The sequence below is a fragment of the Chionomys nivalis genome, chromosome 2, assembly GCF_950005125.1.
Source record: "Chionomys nivalis chromosome 2, mChiNiv1.1, whole genome shotgun sequence".
Classification (NCBI taxonomy): domain Eukaryota; kingdom Metazoa; phylum Chordata; class Mammalia; order Rodentia; family Cricetidae; genus Chionomys; species Chionomys nivalis.
This window is the reverse complement of record NC_080087.1, coordinates 74,972,964-74,994,329: the sequence shown is the minus strand read 5'-3', so window position 1 is coordinate 74,994,329 and position 21,366 is coordinate 74,972,964. Positions and strand designations below refer to the sequence as shown.

At 47.2% G+C, this 21,366-nt stretch overlaps 1 protein-coding gene across 1 annotated transcript in view; it reads left to right on the top strand.

Moving 5' to 3' along the window:
- Nucleotides 1–16,223: 16,223 nt before the first annotated feature.
- The window catches only part of Arhgap35 (Rho GTPase activating protein 35), a 116,412-nt gene continuing 111,269 nt past the window's right edge, over nt 16,224–21,366 (top strand). Inside the window, exon 1 of the mRNA XM_057756168.1 lies at nt 16,224–16,917. The gene's annotated coding sequence lies outside the window, so the exon portion shown is untranslated. The remainder of the gene's footprint in view (nt 16,918–21,366) is intronic.

Below are 21,366 nucleotides of genomic sequence, written 5' to 3'. Positions count from 1 at the left end.
TGTCTGAGGTTTCTGCCCTGTCCAGTCCTGCAGTCATTCAGTTCCAAAGAATCACACAGAGGTCTACATCAATTATAAACGGATTGGCCCAGTATCTGAGGCTCCTCTTACTAACTAATTCTTATAGCTTATAGTAGCCCATAATTCTTATCTATGTTGGCCACATGGCTTGGTACCTTTTTCGACAAGGCAGTCACATCTTGCTTCCTGTGTAGCTGAGTCATGACTGCAGATTGTGCTTCCCTCTTCCTAGCATTCTCATTGACCTGCCTCTACTTCCTGCCTGGTGGTGATGTGGGATTCCCCTCTGTATGCTGTAAATATCATTGGTTAATAAAGGAACTGCTTTGGGCCTATCGCAGAGCTGGGGGGGGGGGAGAAACTAAACAGAATGCTGGGAGAAAGGAAGTAGAATCAGGGAGAAGCCATGGAGCCACCGGAGACAGATGTGCTGAAACTTTGCTGGTAGGCCACGACCTCGTAGTGATGCACAGATTAATGGAAATGGGTTAAAGATGTAAAAGCTAGCCAATAAGAAGTTAGAGCTATCTCTGTGAGTTCGAGACCAGCCTGGTCTACAAGAGCTAATTCCAGGACAAGCTCCAAAACCACAGAGAAACCCTGTCTCAAAAAACAAAAAAAAAAAAAAAGAAGTTAGAGCTAGCCAGGCGGTGGTGGCGCACGCCTTTAATCCCAGCACTTGGGAGGCAGAGACAGGCGGATCTCTGTGAGTTTGAGACCAGCCTGGTCTACTAGAACTAGTTCCAGGACAGGCTCCAAAACCACAGAGAAACCCTGTCTCGAAAAAACCAAAAAATAAAAAATAAAAATAAAAATAAGAATTTAGAGCTAATGGGCCAAACAATGATGTAAATAATACAGTTTCTGTGTGATTATTTTAGGGCTAAGTGACTGGGAACTAAGTAGTGGCCTCCCTACTACAAACTGGTGCCCACATAGCCAACTAAAATCCACATAAAACCTGAGAAAGCTTGGAAAGGAATCCTAGACACACACACACAAAAAAAACAGAGTTAAGCATGGCTTCTTGGTAGCCAGCATTTTGCTGACAGCATGCTGTGGCTCCTTTAAGAGAGGTTTTCCTGATTCAGCAATAGCAGGAAAAAAGCCGCAGTTTTGAAATGCCAGCTTTCTGAGCCATGCTGCTGGCATGAACTCTGACTCTTTCTGGAGGTCCAGCTATGGAGCACTTGAATGGGGTTTGTGGGCCCAGGTGCTTGTATGCCCACTTGGGAAAGTAGCTGAGATGCCTGCAGCTCAGCACCCTTCCTCCTCAGCAGGCAACGGGATCAGGACTGGTAGGAGTTCACAGGAAGGAGAGCATGGTGGATTCCTGCTGCCATACACAGAGATATTTCCAGGCCATGCAATACTCTGCATAGCATATTTAGCTATTATGTGCTGCATGCTCATTCTCAGAGTTAAAGTGCTGAGTGTGGCTTCTACCTGGCAGTCCTAGAGCTGGCAGCAATGGTACTTCCACCATTTTGAAAGTGGAGAGAGGTGGAGTCAGCATCCAGATCCACTGCAACCTAGCTGCTTACCATTTTAAAAGCTCTTCAAAAGCTGGGCGATGGTGGCGCACGCCTTTAATCCCAGCACTCGGGAGGCAGAGGCAGGCGGATCTCTGTGAGTTCGAGACCAGCCTGGTCTACAGAGCTAGTTCCAGGACAGGCTCCAAAGCCACAGAGAAACCCTGTCTCGAAAAACCAAAAAAAAAAAAAAAAAAAAAAAGCTCTTCAAGACAGTTAAGAATTACAGATACACAATAGGAAAGATTCAGACATAAAAGACCTCTAAATGGGTCACAATGTTGGATAAATGTACATTGGCTTGGGAGAGTGAAGAAAAATAGTGCAGAGAGTTATAAAAAGAAGTAATTTTTAAAAATATCTTTCATGGTTTATTTAACTTTATTTTATGTGCATTGGTGTGAAGGTGTCAGATCCCCTGCAACTGGATCTGCAGACAGTTGTGAGCTGCCATGTGGGTGCTGGGAATTGAACCCCTGTCCTCTGGAAGAACAGCCAGTCCTCTTAACCATGGAGCCATCTCTCCAGCCCCTTTTTTGGATTTTTCGAGACAGGGTTTCTCCGTAGCTTTTTGGTTCCTGTCCTGGAACTAGCTCTTGTAGACCAGGCTGGCCTCGAACCCACAGAGATCTGACTGCCTCTGCCTCCCAAGTGCTGGGATTAAAGGCGTGTGCCACCACTGCCTGGCAGTAAACGTTTTTTTAAAAAATAAAACAAAGTCTTTAAAGAAACAGAGTACAGACAGTCATAGATTAAAGAAGTAAAGATAATAAAATAAATATTAAACTTGTAGAAAAAGTAATAGAGTAAAAACAAGCCACATAAAGATGGAAAATTCAGTCTGTGTTATGTATATTATTGTGTTGTTTTTGAATTTTTTGACTGCAGAGAGACATTCAATTCTGGGGACTGCTAAGCTAAGCCAACATATTTATTTCAAAGGTATCTTGAATTCAAAATTTGAGTGTAAGGATATGTTGCTTTGGAAAAGAGGTTCTTCTTTTGTTTTCACAGAGGATGAGAACCTGTGGATGGCTTCCAGACTAATATTGTTTGATGGACCAAGACCCACTGAGAGGTTGCCTTGAACACCCCTCAAAAAATTACTTTGCCCAATAAACAGCAGAAAGCAGTTTGATGAATAACTATGCTCATATTCTAAATATTGTCTATAAATGTTTGTTTACACTTAAAGGGGGATATGCTATAGAGATTTGCATTGGTATGGATCTTGGTTTATTGATAAAAATTTAAGGTCAATATTGTTATACTATGTATATGTATTTCTGATCTTGATTGTGCAACTCATTTAGAAATGTAGTGTAGAATTAAGAAATATTAATAGATAATCATCTAAATAGTCAAGCTTGTAGTCATGTTAGATTTTCTAGATTACAGAGATATATTTCAGGTGGATAGGCCTTCTCCAAACCTTTCAAAGACTAAAGAATATGGCATTTAAAATGTTTAAAAATTTAGGACTTTTCATGACAGGGAGACACATCTGTTCCTGGCAGCACCAAGCTACTTCAAGAAACTGCTCTTGCCTGGACTGCTTGATGAACTGGATATGCAGGACCCACAGAGAAATGACTGCTGAATTTGCCTAAAATGAGATGATCCTTCAGGGTTCCTGCTTCATGAAAGAGTCAGCTAGACATTCTGCAGGATACAGAAAAAAGTGATTGACAAACTGCCAATATAGGAGAAACTGTCTTTGAAATTTCCTGCTTCATGGAAAAATCTGTTGGATACTGTTAAGTTGGGAGCATAGCCTATAGACCCTGGCATCCATCCCAGCCCCCTGGCCTGGGAGTTGCATTGGTCTGGACTCCAAATCCCAGCATGCCAGGTCCTGGCCCCTCCCTGGGTAGGGGGTCAGGACCACTCCCACAGGGTATTTAAGAGGGCTCCCAGAGGAGAAACACGTTGTTTTCAGGTCTGCATGGGCTCCCTGCTTTTCTGTCTCTCCATCATGCGCTCAGCCACCCAAGAGCATCATTCTTAATAAAATGTTGGGCATTTTGATTTGGTTTGATTTGACCTAATTGTATTTCTTGTGCCAGCGGAGCTGCCTGTTTTATTATTTTTACTTAACGGATACTATGGGCCTGTAGGCTGAAGATGGATACCCCAACAGTACAGAATAACTTCGGGTGGCCGTCCAGGCGACGAGATGTCTCTGTCTTTTCTAGAGTTTTGGAAGTTGCTTACAATGCACTTCCTGTTTACTTAGGTAATATTGTATCTTTCTGGAGTCTTTGATGGGGTTGATGAATTTATAGTTACAGTTTTCCTTAGTTATGATAAAAGATAAAATAGATATAAATATTGTAATTGTAATTCTTGCTTGATATATGTTTTGTTATATGTAATTTTCTATGTTTAAGATAAAGCCTCCCTTTTCATTTAAACAGAAAAGGGGAGGTGATATGGGATTCCACTCTGTATGCTGTGAATATCATTGGTTAATAAAGGAACTGCTTTGGGCCTATAGCAGAGCTATAGGGAAACAGAGCTAGGTGGGGTAAACTAAATGGAATGTTGGGAGAAAGGAGGCAGAGTCAGGGAAAAGCCATGGAGCTATTGGAGACAGATGTGCTGAAACTTTGCTGGTAGGTCATGCCCTTGTGGTGGTGCACAGATCAATAGAAATGGGTTAAATTAAGATGCAAATGCTAGCCAATAAGAAGTTAGAGCTAATGGGCCAAGAGTGATTTAAATAGTATAGTTTCTGTGTGATTATTTTGGAATTAAGTAGCAATATCCTCCTACAGAGAGAGGCAAAGAGAGAGAGAAAGAGAAACAGGGGTGGGAGGGAGAGGAGAGGAGCCACAGCAGCAGCCACCTCTCCCAAAGAGAGACAGAAAGGAAGGAACTCAGGCTGGAAGCAGAAGGAAGATCTGCTTGCCATGGAGGACAGGGTAGGGAGTGGGCAGGGCTTGTCTCTTAAAGGGATAGGACAGACCATTACTGTGACTGGTGGAAGGAATGCTTCATAGTATTTATGAGACCTAGATTCAACAACCAACAGTGAAAAACCAGAAACACAACACCAAAAAGAGGGTTAAGATGGCACAGTGCTTACCTAACACATACCATCTTATGTATGAAGCCCCAATGGTATGGAGATGCAGCTTTGGAATCCCAGTACTTGGGAGGAAAAGGCAAAAGGCTCACAAGTCCAGGTTCATTGTTGGTGTAGTGGTTTGAATGAGAATGGCTCCCATGGGCTCTCATATGTTTGAATGCTTGGTCCCCAACTCTTTGGGAAGGATTAGGAGGTGTGGCCTTATTGGATTGGGTGTGTTCTTGTTGAAGAAAATATGTCACTGGGGGTGGGCTTTGAGGTTTCCAAAGCCCATGTCATTCCCAGTTATCTCTCTCTGTCTCAAACATAAGCACTCAATTATTGCTCTCCAGTACCACTCCTACCTGTCTGTCGCCCTGCTCCCCAACATGATAATCATAGATTTGCCCTCTGAAACTGTAAAGTAGCTCCCAGTTAAATGCTTTCTTTTATAAGTTGTCTTGGTCATGGTGTCTCTTCACAGCAATAGAGAAGTAACTAGGACATTTGGCTACATATGGATTTAAGAGGCTAACTAACAAGAAAAACCATCAAACAGCACTGGTGAGAAGGCTCTTCCTGTCAAGTCTGATGACCTGAGTTCGATCCCCGGGACTCATAATCAGTGGAAAGAGAGGATGGACTTAACAAAGTTGTCCTCATGTGAAGCCTTCACATGCATTTGCTGTCATAGGTATGCACCACAGAAAAAAGTAAATGGCAAAAGTCCATCAATACTACAGTACTGATGTCATATGTGCAGTGCCCCAGCAACTGCACCATAGCATCCTTAGCATCATAGCAATGAAGTAAAGTAAGGAGACAGACAAAAGGTTTGGACAAGCACATCATGGAAGAGGCTATTCAAATGGCGCAATAAAGATGGGATGGGGTGGGGAGGGGAAGTGGGACTGTTTAGTACAGCTTGTGTATAAAAATGCTAACATGAATCCCATTACTTCTGGTTGGGATGGCTCATGCCTGTAAGTCCTGTAACTTAGGAGTCTAACTCTGACTCCTTGTGAATTCAAGGCCAGTGTGTGCTACAGACACCCAGTCTCAAAACAAAACAAAACAAAACAAAAAAACATAAAAAGGAAAGAAAAATGGTGGTGGTGGAGGTTCAGTGGTTAAGGGGACTGTTGCTCTTCCAGAGGACCAGACTTTAGTTCCCAGAAATCTGGTAGAGCAGCTCACAGGTGTTTGTAATGCTAGGTTCACTGGTTCTCATAGCCACTTCTGACCTCTGCAGGCACCTGCACTCATGTGCATATGTATGCATACACACACACAATTTTTTTTAATATTTATTTATTTATTATGTATACAATATTCTGTCTGTGTGTATGCCTACAGGCCAGAAGAGGGCACCAGACTCCATTACAGATGGTTGTGAGCCACCACGTGGTTGCTGGGAATTGAACTCAGGACCTTTGGAAGAGCAGGTAATGCTCTTATCTCTGAGCCATCTCTCCAGCCCCCACACAAAATTTTTATTTTATTTTATTTTTTATTTTTTTTTTTTTTGGTTTTTCGAGACAGGGTTTCTCTGTGGTTTTGGAGCTTGTCCTGGAACTAGCTCTGTAGACCAGGCTGGTCTCGAACTCACAGAGATCCGCCTGCCTCTGCCTCCCAAGTGCTGGGATTAAAGGCGTGCGCCACCACCGCCCGGCTTATTTTATTTTTAAAAGGAAGAAAGCTGTCCCATTATCCTTGGCAGATCCCATCATTCCAAGCGTAGACTCAATCCCTCTACATAAGTCTCTCCATGACTCCTTTGACCTTCAGTTTTCATGCTGCGAAAACCAGCAGAACACGGGACACTCTTACACATGACCAAGTCCTGCTTCCTGTTTGAGATGCAGTCCCGGCCCCTCTGGACCACAGCCTCTGTGTGCTGACCCTGAGGAACCACTTTCCAGACTTCCCAGATTTTCCCCTTAGTGCTGCTGGTCCCTTGTTAACCACAGCTGATTCTTCATCAACAGAGCCAGTAAGAACATCAAAGAATAATTCCACAGATTTGTGGGGAGGGGGGCGTGTTTGAGACAGGTTTCGTTTTTTTTGTTTGTTTGTTGTTTTTGAGACAGTTTCTGTTTGTAGCCTTGGCTGGCCTGGCTGGCCTTGAACTTGGAGATTTGCTTGCCTCTGACGGCTAGAATTAAAGGTGTGTGCTACCAAAGGCTCCATCACCTGGCCAGCCCTAATTCCACCAATTATTTATTTCCTTATTTAACATATTCTTTTTTTTTTTTTTTTTTTTTTTTTGGTTTTTCGAGACAGGGTTTCTCCGTGGTTTTGGAGCCTGTCCTGGAACTAGCTCTTGTAGACCAGGCTGGTCTCGAACTCACAGAGATCTGCCTGCCTCTGCCTCCCAAGTACTGGGATTAAAGGCGTGAGCCACCACCGCCCGGCCTTAACATATTCTTAATTTAAATAAATCACACACAAATGACCCTGACAGTGACACACACACACACACACACACACACACACACACACTGCAACCTTACAAGTCAGGCCACCATTACTCCCAGCATTATCTTCCTAGTTCCCACAACAGCTCAACAAGCTCTGAACACTTGGTGGCTTTTCGAGCCTAGAGCTTAAAAAATCCTTCCTCCCACAAAACATTCTAAGGCATAAACACCACATGGTGAGGTCTCTCACCATAATGCCTATCCTCCATAGGGATTTCTATCCTACTTGGCTTCTGTTGCTGTGATTAAAAACAAACAACAAAACAAAACAAAACAGAAAAAAAAAAAACAATGGCCAAAAGTAAGTTGGGGAGGAAAGCCTTAATTTAGCTTACAGGTCACAGCCCACTGTTAAAAAGAGGCCAAGAAGGAACTCAAGACTGGAATCTGGACAGAGGAACTGAAACAGAGACCCTTGACTACAGTGTCCTGGCTTGCTTCCAGGTTCCTAGTCCATTTGCTTTCTGGTGCAAACTAATTCTCCTGCCCACCCCTATCCCTACCCCACTTCCACCCTTATTGCCCCCAGGGTGCACGGTGGCTGGGCCCTCCTACACCGATTAGCAATCAAGATAATGCCCTGCAGACACCACCTCAGGTCAATCTGATAGCGGTGATTGCTCAATTGAGGTTAACAACCAAGATTAGCCTTTACAGGCTCGCTGGCCAGCCAGTCTAGTCTTTCTACTGGGTGAGTTCCAGACCAGAAAGAGACCTTGTCTCAAAAACAAGGTAACAAAACACTTAAAATGGCCTTTTTCTTTTTTTTTTTTTTTTTTGGTTTTTCGAGACAGGGTTTCTCTGTGGTTTTGGAGCCTGTCCTGGAACTCCCTTTGTAGAGCAGGCTGGCCTCGAACTCACAGAGATCCGCCTGCCTCTGCCTCCCCCTCCCGAGTGCTGGGATTAAAGGCGTGCGCCACCACCGCCTGGCTTTTTTTTTTTTGAGACAGTTTCTCTTTGTCGCCTGGGCTGTCCTGGAATGAGACCAGCCTGCCTCAGCAGGATTAAAGGCTTGCACCACCACACCACCCTGCTAAGGCTGGCTGTTGGGACTGGAGAAATGGCTCAGTGGTTGAGAACACTAGCTGCTCTTCCAGAACTCAAGGTTCAATTCCCAGCACCCCTGTGGTTGCTCACAATTGTCTGTTAACTCCAGTTCTAAGGGGTCTGATGTACTCTTCTCCCCACCACCACCACCCCAGGCAGACACATGGGTGCACAGACATATATGCAGGCAAAATACCCATATACATAAAATAAAAATAAAGGGAATGAATGGCCAATACTAAGTGTTTGGAAAATAATGGAACAACTGAAATTCCCTCCCATCCCTCCTTTCTTTCCCTTCTCCCCTCACCTCTTTTCTTGACAGGGTCTTATGTATTCCATGCTGACCAGAACTTGGTATGTAGTCAAGCATGACTTTGAACTTTTTTTTTTTTTTTTTTTTTTTGGTTTTTCGAGACAGGGTTTCTCTGTGGCTTTGGAGCCTGTCCTGGAACTACTCTGTAGACCCGGCTGGTCTCGAACTCACAGAGATCCGCCTGCCTCTGCCTCCCGAGTGCTGGGATTAAAGGTGTGCGCCACCATCGTCCGGCGACTTTGAACTTTTGACGCTCCTGCCTGTACCTCCCAAATGCCAAGATTATTGGTGAGGTCCACCATGATTTCAGGCATGCTAGGTGAGCAGTCTACCAAGAAAGTTAGGTTTCCCAGCCCTAAAATTCGTAAATGACTTTGTTTTTGTTTTTTCATTGTTTTTTGTTGTTGTTTTTCTGTTTTGATTTTTCAAGACAGGTTTTCTCTGTGTAACAGCCCTGGCTTTCTTGGAACTCACTCTGTAGACCAGGTTGGCTTCAAATTTACAGATATCCTCCTGCTTCTGCCTCCCAAGTGCTGGGATTAAAGGTGTGCACCACCACTGCCCGCCTTTAAATGACTTTGTAACTGTGCATTAATTAAAGCTGAGTGTGGTGGCAGACACCTACAACCCCCTAGGGAGAAGGGGGCAAAAGATTCAGGAGTTCAAGGTCATCCTCAGCTGTGGAGAGACTTCAAGTGCGTCCTCGGCCTCCTATCTTATACCCTTCTCTGAGCCTTAAAGCAAAACAATACACGGAGCAGGTGAGACAGCCCATCTAGTAAAAGTGCTATAGCCACACAAGCCCAGGGACTATAGTTCAGTCCTGGAATCCCCTCAACAAGGTGGAAGCCAAGAACCGACTCCCAAGTTATCCTCTCTTGTGGCACCAGCCTGTGCACACTTCCGTAATTTGAAAGAAATCAGTTGGAGGCCGGGCGGTGGTGGTGCACGCCTTTAATCCCAGCACTGGGGAGGCAGAGGCAGGAGGATCTCTGTGAGTTCGAGACCAGCCTGGTCTACAGAGCTAGTTCCAGGACAGGCTCCAAAGCCACAGAGAAACCCTGTCTCAAAAAACAAACAACAACAACAACAACAAAATAAAACAAAACAAAAAGAAATCAGTTGGAACACCCACTTTACAAAACTTCCTTGGAAAGACATTCAATACTCACCCTTTGAACAGAACATTCATTTATTCATTCATTCTTTTCTTTTCTTTTTTGAAACAGGGTTTCTCTGTGTAATAGTTCTGGCTGTCCTGGAACTCTTTGTAGACCAGGCTGGCCTTGAAATCACAGAGATCCACCTGCTTCTGGCTCCTACGTGCTGGGATTAAAGGTGTGCGCCACCACCACACAGCTTGTTCTTTTTTTTTTTTCCCGTAATAATATCTTATTGAATAGAATGTGCTGACATGGATTTCTCTCCTTTCAAGGAATTTTTAAATGTATGAGTGTTTTGTCTTTATGTATGTATGTGCGCCACACGCCTGCCTGGCTAGAAGAGGCAGTGTATCCCCTGGAATTGGAGGTGGGGTGCTTGATGCTGTGAGAGTGCCCAGGATTGAACTCAGCTCCTCTGCCAAGGGCAGGAAGTACTCCAAAACTGCTGGGACATCGCTTCAACCCCTGGCCTGCAGAAGCTCTTGGTACTTGCCTCAATCTCCTGAGTGCTCGAATTGCAGGCCTTTACTTACACATCCAGCAAAGACCAGCTGTTACACTCTTTTTAATTTTTTTAAGATTTATTATTAGTTTGTATGGGTGTGTGTGTGCATGGCCTGTGAATGTGAACGTATAGCATGGATATGGAGGTTGGTGAACAACTTCTTTTTAAAGATTTGATTATTTATGTATATGAGCTCTCTATCTGCATGTACAACTTTATGCCAGAAGAGGGCATCAGATCCCACTAAAGATGGTTGTGAGCCACCATGTGGTTGCTGGGAATTGAACTCAGAGCCTCTGGAAGAGCAGCCAGTGCTCTTATACAGTAAAGCATCTCACCAGCCCAGCTGTTACACTCATCAGTAGCATCTGGCAGTATGCCTATGTGGAGAACTAATGTTTTACCCTGACTCACAGTGGCCAGCCTGAACCTCACAAACCCTAGGACTCAGAAGACTGAGCTGAGTCACATACTTTTCCTGGGGAGGCACAACACACACATTTACCTATCCCAGATAAGGATCCCACAAGAGATCAAAGTACAGATCCCACAAGAGATCAAAGTACTGAAGTCCAACTTGGTGAACCATGGATTTTACTGGGGTTACTCACAGAAATCTAGGTGAGGGGTTACTTACAGGAACAGAAGTGGCTCAAAGACAGTTTATAACCAAAGCCCATTCCAGCAAGGGTGACAGCTCACAAAGCTGGAAACCCGGAACACACCACACAGCCTGCAGGTAGCTAGACAGGTTGATGAAGTCAATCTAAACATCTTCCATGCATCTCATCTTCTTCCAGACAACTGGTCTCTCTCTGAGTCTCCTTTCCTCTGCAGCACGCTTGCTTTGGGAGGGAAGAACCTAGTGAATCTGGCCAGTTTCAGGGACTTCCTGAAGCAATTTTGAGTTGTTCACTTTCCTGGTGCAGGAGAATTGTCTGTATTTTGTCAATCATGTTTTAAATAAACGCTGATTGGCCAGGCAGGAAGTATAGGTGGGTCAACCAGACAGGAAGTAGAGGCGGGGTGATGAGAACAGGAGTATTCTGGGAAGCAGGAAGCTCCCTCCGCAGTCCTGCCCAGACCATGGAAGAAGCAAGATGTAATCTACCCAGCTGAGAAAGGTACTGAGCCATGTGGCTAACATAGATAAGAACAATGGGTTAATATAAGCTATAAGAGTTAACAAGAAGCCTGAGCTAATGGGCCAATCAGTTTTATAACTTATGGAGATCTCTGTGTGATTTTCTTTGGGACTTGCTGGCTGTGGGGTACCGGGTGGGACAGAAACCCCAACAAGCCGGCCCTCATGTTACACTTTCCCACTTAAGGAGCTTGCCTTCAGGACCGAATCATTCATTCTCTGAGGAAACAGTTATACAACAGACCTATCCCTAAAAGTACTTACAGGGGGAGTCCATTTGTATGCAACACTGTGGTGGTTTGAATGAAAATGGCCCCCATAAGCCCACAGGGAACAGCACTATTTGGAGGTGTGGCCTGGGCTTTAAGGTTTCAGAAGCTCAAGCTAAGGCCCAATGTTGCTCCCTCTTCCTGCTGCTTTCAGATCCAGATGTAGAACTCTCAGCTGCCTCTGCAGCACCTTGTCTGCCTGCATGTGGCCTTGCTCTCAGTCATGACAATGGACTAAACCTCTGAGCAGCCCAATAAAATGTTTTCCTTTATGCTGGATGGAGGTGGCACATGCCTTTAATTCCTGAACTTGGGAGGCAGAAGCAAGTGGATCCCTGAGTCCAGCCTGATCTACAGAGTGGGTTCCAGGACAGCCAAGACTACACAGAAACCCTGTCTTAAAAAAAAAAAAAAAAAAAAAAAAAGGAAGGGGGAGGAGGTTTACCTTTATAAGAGTTGCCATGGTCATGGTGTCTCTTCACAGCAACAAAACCTTAAGACAGCACTAAAGCAGGCAAAAGGAATCCACAGTAGTCAAAGCCATGACTAATACAGCAGTTTCCATTGGTTATGGAGAGGAGGAAGAGGGAGGAGGTATTCTTAGAAGCATCTGAGAGATGATCTAACACAGTTCCTGTATGTATAGGCCGGTCACAAGAAAGTGCCCCCTTTATTTATAGGCAGGTTTTCTCTGTTTCCCATGCTGCCTTTGAGTAGCCCAGGCTAGCCTGTAACTCACTTCACAGAACAATCTGGCCTCAACTTTTCCAATCCTTCGGTCTCTTCCTCTTAAATGCTGGGATTATGCCATGCCCGGCTAATCTTACAAATTTATAGAAATTGGGTTATCGTGCAACCTTTCATCAAATATCTGGTGCATTATACACTAAATGTCTTGACTGGTTCCTGGCGCTCTAGGATTCTGAGTCGAAAGCCAGCATCACCGCTTCTCGTTCTTTCCTCGCGATTGGCTGCCTTTCTGGCCAATGGCAGAAGATTCCATCCTTTGCTGTATTCTCCGGTAGCTTCAGTAAGCTGTGACTTTCCTTGCTCTTCTGGAAGGCGGCGCTGTAGGATCATCGACTTCTAGCTCATGCTCGACCCTGGTCGTTACCCTCTAATTCTCCGGAATGAAGACTATGTACCAGCGTCACTAATTTATCTGAAAACTTTTTTTTTTCTTTCTTCCTTTCTTTTGCCTAGCCATCTCTGCGATATGCGTCCAGATCTGAAGCCCTTAACGATGATCCCTAGCATTCTAGTTGCTGTGACCTCCAGCTATTTGGGCCTGCAGGGCCATGCTTGGGAAATCTTGAGAGAGATCCAAGCCGGCAGTGCGCTCTTCTCTCTGTCAGCTAATTGTTTAGTCGGCTGTTTGTTTATCCTGGAGAGGAGGGGAGCTGGGTTGGCGGGGGTGGCTGCCCCCAGGGAAGCCTGCTTCCTGTCGTTGGCTTACTCAGCTCCTTCTTAAGCACTGGAAAGAATTACAGAGCTGGGAAGGCCCTCCCTTAAGGTACCTTCACCCAACAACAACAACAAAGCACTTTCTGAGCCCCTTCCTTTTGCTTAGACCTTTTAGAGACATTGATGGCGATTGTGGGAGCACTAGGCCTGCTCTTATGCGACAGGAAAGAATTAAGAGACTGGAAAGATCAGGGTGGTCCAGGGACTTTAGGATCCTAGAGGGGCCACCTTACCCAGCCTGAGGGGACATCTGAAAGTAGGAGTGAGCAGACAAGGACTTCATCTTTTTGACTACCACGAGATCGAATGTTAACTATCCCTTTTGTTTAACATTCAATTAACTATTCACACACACACACACTGGTCTCATGTAGCCTGTACTGGTCTGGAACTCACAGTGTAGCTATGGTTGACCTTGAACTTCTGATGCCCTTGCCTGTATTTCAGGCGTGTGCCATCACACCGGGTTATGTGATGCTGGTGACTGAACATGGTACATGCTAGGCAGGCACTCTAGCAGCTGAACTGCATCCTTTGCCAGCATACACATTTTATTAAAGACCAGGATCAGACCACATCTGTTAGGCCACTCTGAGGAAGTGACTTCAACTTGAGACTTGAAGAAAAGGTCACAAACTCCAACAAGGAAAAACACAAGTTGAGAGTGAGACATTGTCTGTTCACATGTTCCCCAAGACTGAGAGGGTTTGGAAGGATTATTTTATGTGAGTGGGTGGTTTGCCTGCATGTATATCTGTGCACCACATTCACGCTTGGAGCTAGTGGAGGCTAGAAGAGGGTATCAGAGCCCCTGGAACTGTACTGACATTGTGAGTCACCACGTGGGTGCTGGGACTCGAACTCAGGTTCTCTGGAAGAGCACCTTAACCACTGTGCCATTTCTCCAGCCCTGGAAGGGTGTTAGTTTTCTGAACTCTGTTGTGATAGTGCATACACTCATGTGAGAAATAGGATTTGTTTGTTTTTCTATCCAGGGTAGTTAGGCCAACAAGTGCCCATATCTCCTGAACTTTCCCCTTTCCCTTTCCCCAGTTGATTAGTCAATCATGTCAGATTGAGTTGAGTTTCCATAAATGGGATAAGAAAGAGTTACTTCCATCAGAAATAAAAGACCAAAGCCCTGTGTGCTCAAGAACTGGCTTTGGGTTTTGGCACAAGCGCACGCATGCATGCAGGCACACACAAATTGTAGAAATTTGTGTTTAATTGCATGGGTGTTTTGCTTGCATCTCTGCCGTTCCTGGAGAGGCCAAAAGAGGGCACCAGTTTCCCTGGAACTAGAGTTTCAGGCAGTTGTGAAGTGCTGCCAGTGGTCTTAATCTCTGACCCAGCTTTACACCTCCCTGCAAGCACTGTTTTTGCAAAATTAATAATGATGATGATGATAATAAATTGTCTTGATGTTTTTTTCTTGTGTTCCCTTGTGCTGTGCCAGCATCACTCTTTTCCAACACTCAAGAGGCAGAGGATGCCACACACTCAATTCCAGTCTGAGCTACACAGTAAATTCCAGGGCAACCAAAGATTCCTAGTGAGAACAATTTCAATGGAAATTATCTTTATTTTTACTTACTTTGAGATATTCTGTGGTGAGGATGAAAGCCAGGACCTTGTGTATGTAAGCATTCTACAAACAAGTTCTATCCTCAGCCCCAGGTAAGGATATTTTATTTTTTATTATGTGCCTATGTGAGGCCCGGGAGGCCACAGCCTCGGCTTCCTCTGGAGCTGAAGTTGCATGTGGTAGTGAACTGCCTGATGTGGGTGCTGGGAACTGAACTTGGGTCTGTCTGCAAGAGAAGGGTCCATTCTTTACTGCTGATCTCTCCAGCCCACACCACCAGAACCCACCCTTCTAACTTGAAAACTGTAATGAAAGGCTTCATGTAATTTTGTTTAACAATGCTTATTGAGTACTTAATATGTGGAAGCCATTTCCCCTACGCCACCCCCCTATACATTTAGACACTGTAGTCCTCCTCTAACTCTCATGTTGCTTTTTGATGTTTCAGTTATCCATGGCCAAGAGGGAGATATAAATACCTGCCTTGACTCCAAAGAGATCATCTTCACATTGCTCTCGTTACAACACAATATATTCATAGTCGTTTTATTATTGCTGTGTTAATCCCTTGCTGAGAGTAACTCATCAGCTATTATAGATGTTTTTTTTTTTCAAGACACGGTTTCTCTGTGGCTTTGGAGCCTGTCCTGGAACTAGCTCTTGTAGACCAGGCTGGTCTCAAACTCACAGAGATCCGCCTGCCTCTGCCTCCCGAGTGCTGGGAGGCATATAGATGTTAACGTATGGGGGAAAAACCCTACATTTTATAGGGTTCTAGTGATTTGAGGATCCTCCTGGGAATCATGGCCTTGGGGACCATAACACCTCATTCAATTCTCCCAGCGACCCTTTGAGTTGGGTACTATTATTCGACTTTACAGGTGAAAACACTGGAAAGAAGAGCAGTGTTGAATCGGAAACACGTGTTCTTCATGCATTCCACACACGGTTCGGGCGCAGGGAAAGCCTGTCTTTCACAATCCATTCTTCTGGAGGACTCCCAGAGGAAGATGTTGGGGGGGGGTCCTCTCACATCAGCACTTCATCCCAGAAAGCACCCAAAGTGACATGTGGTTTGTTGTCATTTTCTCGATGCGACCTGGAGGCTAGGGCTGCAACGCTGGGCCTGTCCTCCCTCTGCCCGGGACCAAGCGCCGGGTGAAATCACCAGTAACCTGTATCAACGCGCCAGGCCCACAGGTTTTTCTTCAGCGCCCGGGAAAGAGCACGTGCCCTCTGTCCCCGCCCACTCTTCCGGGCCGACCAACTGCGAGGCCCAGATTGGACTGCAGCGGACCACGCCCCCTTCCCCCGCCCAATCTGCTCCCTCGCTGGGTACGCTCCCTTCTTCACAGCCCCGCCTCACACCCCACGTTACGTTCACCCCGTCCCCCCCCCACCTCCGTTATCCCGAGGCTGCGGCTTGATGAGGCGAACCCACCTCCTCCTGCCACCCATTGGCTGCTGAGGTCCCGCGCGAGCGGGACAGAGCCCTAGGTACCCGCCCTCAGGAGCCGGGCCATGCCTCTCAGAGCTGGCTTTCTCCAGAAGCCGGCGTGGGGTGGTGTGTGTGGGGAGGGGTGGCGGGCATCTGCGGCCTGGAGCGCGCAACGCCGTGCGCGCCCCTCGCGGGCCCTCCCTTTGGTTGCTGGGCAGGCTGCAGCCGTCTCTGCGCACGCGCACGAAGCCCACCTCGCGCCCTCCTGAGCCGGTTCGCGGTTGTCCTCGCGCTGTGACTCTGGCGCCGCAGCTGCTGGGCAAAGCGGCGTTTTCCTCGGGCGCGCACGCGCACTCGGCACCCTTCATGCCCGCGCGTGCTTGTCTTCCCGGGCTACCGTGCGCGGCGTGCGTGTCCCTGTCGGGCCGTTACCCACCGTCCAGCCCCCCGCCCCAACGCCACTGGTACCTCAGACACGCACGCGCAATAGCGAGAGGGTCTTAGGCGCGCGCACGGCCGCGGCGGCCGCAGGAAGGAGGTGTCGCAGCGCCGCCGCCGCCGCCGCCGCCGCCGCCATTGCGCGGGAGGGAGGAGGGAGCGAGCGAGGCTGGTCAGCCCTCCCCCTCGTTCCCGTCCCTCCCCCTTCCCCTCCCCGCCCCCCGCCCCGAGGGAGAGCCGCGGCGCGGCGGGAGGAGGAGGAGGTGGAGGAGGCGGAGGAGGGAGCCCGCGAGGGAGGGTCCGCCCGGCCCCCCGCCGCCGGAGCCGCTGCCGCCGCTACAGCCGCCTCAGGAACGAGTCGCCAGGGGAACATGGCGCCGGGCCCGCCGTCGCTGCGGCCGGGATCGAGGAGGCCGGGGCCGCGCTGAGGGCGCCCCCGAGGCTGGTAAGTGCCGCGGAGCTGGCGGAGGGGAATGTGGGGACGGGCGAGGCGCCGGGCGCCGCCCCGCTGCGGGATCCAAGGGTGGGGGAAAGGCGGGGACCGCGGGGCCCGGAGCCCGCGAACAATGGAGGAGCCGGAGGGGGAGGGGAGGGAGCGCCCCCCCCAGCGCCCCGCGGTCCCCGCGTCCTGGCCGCTGCATGCCCGGGCTCGGCCCGCGCGACTCGCATTGCCCTTCCTATTCGCCACTGTCCCCGCAGCCCTGCAATCCCGGCGTCTGCCTCCACACGCCCCACCACGACCCGATGGGGGATCTCGGTGTCTCTCAGCCTCCACTCGAGACATCCGACTCCTAATTCTGAGCCGTCTCCTTTCCCACTTCCTCCCCCCCCACACCACTCCCCAGTCAAACCCTTCGCTGCCTCCTGGAGTGGGCTGTGCTCCTGGGACGATCTACCTCCTCACTGACCCCTCTGTCTCCCTTCTGGCCACTTTGGACTTCCGTGTCCCCCTACCTTATCTGTTTTCTCTTAGCATCACTTTTGGGGTGAGGTCACCGTCCTCCTCCTTTGGCCTGTGTGCTGTTATTATTCTTGACTTAGAACCTCTTCTATCCCCAGGAGCTGTCCCTTTAGAACCTGTGGTTCCACCTCCGTGGAGACCCATGCTAGACCTCTGTTGGTGAAGGCACTGCTGCCCTCTGGTCTTTTCTTTGGACATAATTCCTCCTCTCACTTGGGCCCAACTGCCCCACATTTCTGCCCTGGTCGTAACACGGAACCTGCTCTGCTGTGCCTCCTTGGGATGCCCCTAGGCTTCTTCTCCAGCCTTTCTCAGACTCAAATACTCGGTGCTTGCTTGCTTCCTTCCTTCCCTTCTCAGTGCTTCCCCCCCCACCCCCCCGTTTGCCTTTCAGACCCTGTCTTCTTTTCCAGATCCTTCTACCTGTCGATTCTGCCCCTTGCCTTGCATACACTCTCCTGCAGCGCCTGGCATTCAGCCTCTTCTTTTTCCCCCTTTCCTGTCCCCCAGGGTGTCTCATTTCTGCCATTCCCTTTAGCAGACCTCTGCCCTAACCCTAACTCCATCTTAGTTGTGCCTTGCCTCTGCTCCTCTATTTTGTGTTTCCCCTCTTTCTTACCTTTATTTCAGTGCTCCTCTGCTCTGCTCCATTCATCCCTCTCCCCTCTTAGCCTGTTGTCTCTAGTAAGTTACTCTCCATCTAGGACTTGCTGCCGCATCTTCTTGCTACTGCTGTGCCTCTGTACCTCAGATGGCTCTGACCCTTAACATTTTTCCCATTCTGCATTTCCTTGGCTTACTTTTTCCACTGACTTTCCCCCTCTTTCTGTTTAGTAGTAGGTGCCCCCTCCCCACAGCTTCCTTTTGGAGCTGCCCGTTTGCATATTTTGACCCATTTTTAATTTTACTATTGCTGTCCCTGTCAAAGTGATCAATTTTTAACACTGATCTCTTGTGTCCCACCTTTGGTCCCTCTCAGTTCTAAGCCCCACCCCACCCCCATTCAGCCTCTCACCGCACTTTTCTTTTTCTCCATTTGCTGTCCCTATTTTGCTTTGCCTCTTACCTCCTTTTAAGCCCTCATTTCCTTAGTTCTAACCTGAAGGTATTAATCATTCCTTTCTTATTATTTGTCTCTACTTTCTTGGAGCCTTCAAGTTCTTTTTTTTTTTTTTTTTTTTTTTTTTGAGACAGGGTTTCTCTGTGGTTTTGGAGGAGCCTTCAAGTTCTTGCACAGATGCTCATTTTCTCTTGATGTCTCTTTCCCGTTCCTTTCTTCTTTGGCTTCTCGCCTTCCTCCCTTGTGTCTTTCTGCCTTTTATCCTCATGCTCTATCAGGTTCCCTTTCTAACACTTATTATCACTCCTGCTTCTTGGGGCTTCTTACCCATTGCCAACAGGTTCCCCATTGAGGATATCCCCTTTTAGGTCTGTCTCTACCTGTTATGCTTCTCTCAGCATTTGCCAGGGTTGGCTGAGACCAGGTTCTCTAGGCACTGGTCCAAAGAATTGCAGATTCTGTGTGGAGCCCCGAGTGTTTCCAGTTTTATTCCCAAAGTTCTCCTGAGATCTGCTGTAAGAGGTAGGGGTAGATAGGATTGCAACTCTCTGCAGTTTGGGGGCATCTCCCCATTTCTCTGATTCGTACCAAGGTTAGTGATGGTGGGTAATACTCAGCCATTGCCCATTTTTCCCCTCTGTGCTCTCTTTGCTCCCTCTCTAGTCCTCAGAGCTTTGTGTCCTTGGGAAAGAGGACTACAGTTTTTATGGCTCTTTATTCTTCTTACTTTTCTCCTTACCTATTTGAGCAGTTGTAGACTCTCAGTTGTACTTTCAACCCTCTTCCACCTCCACACCAGCACCCCTGGGGAGTATTCAGGAGTATGCTTCTTTGTCGTCTTCAGTCAGTCCACCCCCCCCCCCCCAACTGAAAAGTCATAATCTTGTTTTTACTCCAGGCTAGGGAAGTGCCAGTTCTCAAATTCTGCAGGTCCCAGGGGGTGTTGTGGCCACACTTGGTTTTACTGCTCTGGGCTTCAGAAGCAGCCTTCTTGCCTTCCCTCCTGGCCTTTGGTTAATGCGTTGACCTTGAGGGTGTGCCTAGACCCAGTGGGTTTCTTTTTCCTTTTTCACCTCTGCCCCCTAGAAGACTCCAGCTTCCTGGTCTTCAAAATGGTGGGGGCCTGGGTATGGAAAGCACTTTGTGGTGGTGGTTGTTGTTGAAAGAAAGTGCGAAGTGTCTTCAGATTTCTGCCTTCTGGTGTTGCCGGCAGGCACTCCCAGCCACAGGAGCCCAGTACTCCATGCTGGGTTACTGGGCTCTTGAGGAACCAGGAGCAGGAGCCAGAGGGTGGGTTCTGACATCCCCTAGACATTATGAGGGAACTGGATGGGTAGTGTTGGAGAGGGCTGCAAAAACTGGCTGATGGCCGGGCGGTGGTGGCGCACGCCTTTAATCCAAGCACTTGGGAGGCAGAGGCAGGTGGATCTCTGTGAGTTCGAGACCATCCTGGTCTACAAGAGCTAGTTCCAGGACAGACTCCAAAACCACAGAGAAACCCTGTCTCAAAAAACCAAAAAAAACCCAAAAAAAAAAAAAAAAAACTGGCTGATGTAAGTAGATTTGGGGTTGATGTCTGTGAGCTATGCCGTTCCTACCCTGTGTTCTTCAAGTTCCTCAATGATTTTGTGATGGGTTTAGAAAATTCATTCTTTCAATAAAGAGCCATTTGACCACAATCTTTTTTAACTTGGGAGGGAGGACCTTTTGTACGTTTATTTATTTTATTTCTTAAGTAAATCTAAGTCAAAAGCCTGTTTTTATTGTTTTTGGGTTTTTGTTTTTTGACCTCCCTGTGGCCCAGGGCAGTTGCATATTAAAACAGCTATCCAGCTGTGAAGGCACATTTACTGGAAGGTCTTTCTTTCTTAACTGAGCTATGATCAGACTGTTTATTTCAGCACCTGCTTAGAAATAGTTCTGTGTGAACACATTTGAAATAAAAAACCTTCACTGTCATCTACAGAATTAGACTATTGACTCATCCGGTGTTGGGGCATTTGTGTACAAGAACATGGAGGGGGCTGTACAATAGATCTGTGTGGCTCTTCTACCTTTTTAGAACTGTAAGTTTTCTGGGTCTGGGTCTTTTTCTTCTCAGTTGTGTACTACGGTCGGAAGTCAGTATCATGTTCTGCCCCTAACTGAGCCATAGGACTTTAAACTCTGACAAGGAGAGTGGGGATTTTGATGCTGTGTAGCACTTTGGTCTGTTTCCAGTGGTGCGTCTTTGGCCTTGTGTCACAATCTCCTGAATTTATTTTAGAGTTTGTATTCTCCATGTCAGTACAAACATTTAGTTGTCTTTTCATTCCTAATGTGACGGTGACACAATTAAGAATAGGAACAACTGTGTGTGCAGCTACAGTGTGTGTTCCCTAACACTGTCAGCCTAAAACATTCTACATGCTCAAAGCTGGTGTTCACATAATAGGAAGAGGAGAGAGAAAGAATAAAGAGCTGGTCTTTCTCCTAAACTGGGACTAATGTTCCAAAGACAGTCAGATTTCTCTCATGGTAGTGGAGACTCCAATCCTGGAATTGACATTTGCTTTCGTGATGGAATTGGGTGCTACAGAAATGTGGGGTGGTAACCTTGGCCTTCTGGAACAGTTCCTATGCCATTTGGGGTGGAGTGTGAAGCAAGAGACAGCAGCAGATGACTTTTTTCAATGTACTAGCATGTCTTCAAGGGCTCTCAACCCTGTCTAAATTTGTAGAACTAGCCTTTCTTAGCCCTTCCCCCTATCTTTAAAACTAACCTTTCTTTGTACTTATGTTTTTTCTCCCTTGCCCATTACCTCCTTATTTAATTGGACCAAAGATGCCTCAGGATAAATAAGTCAGAAACTCATTTCTCTTCATACCAGATG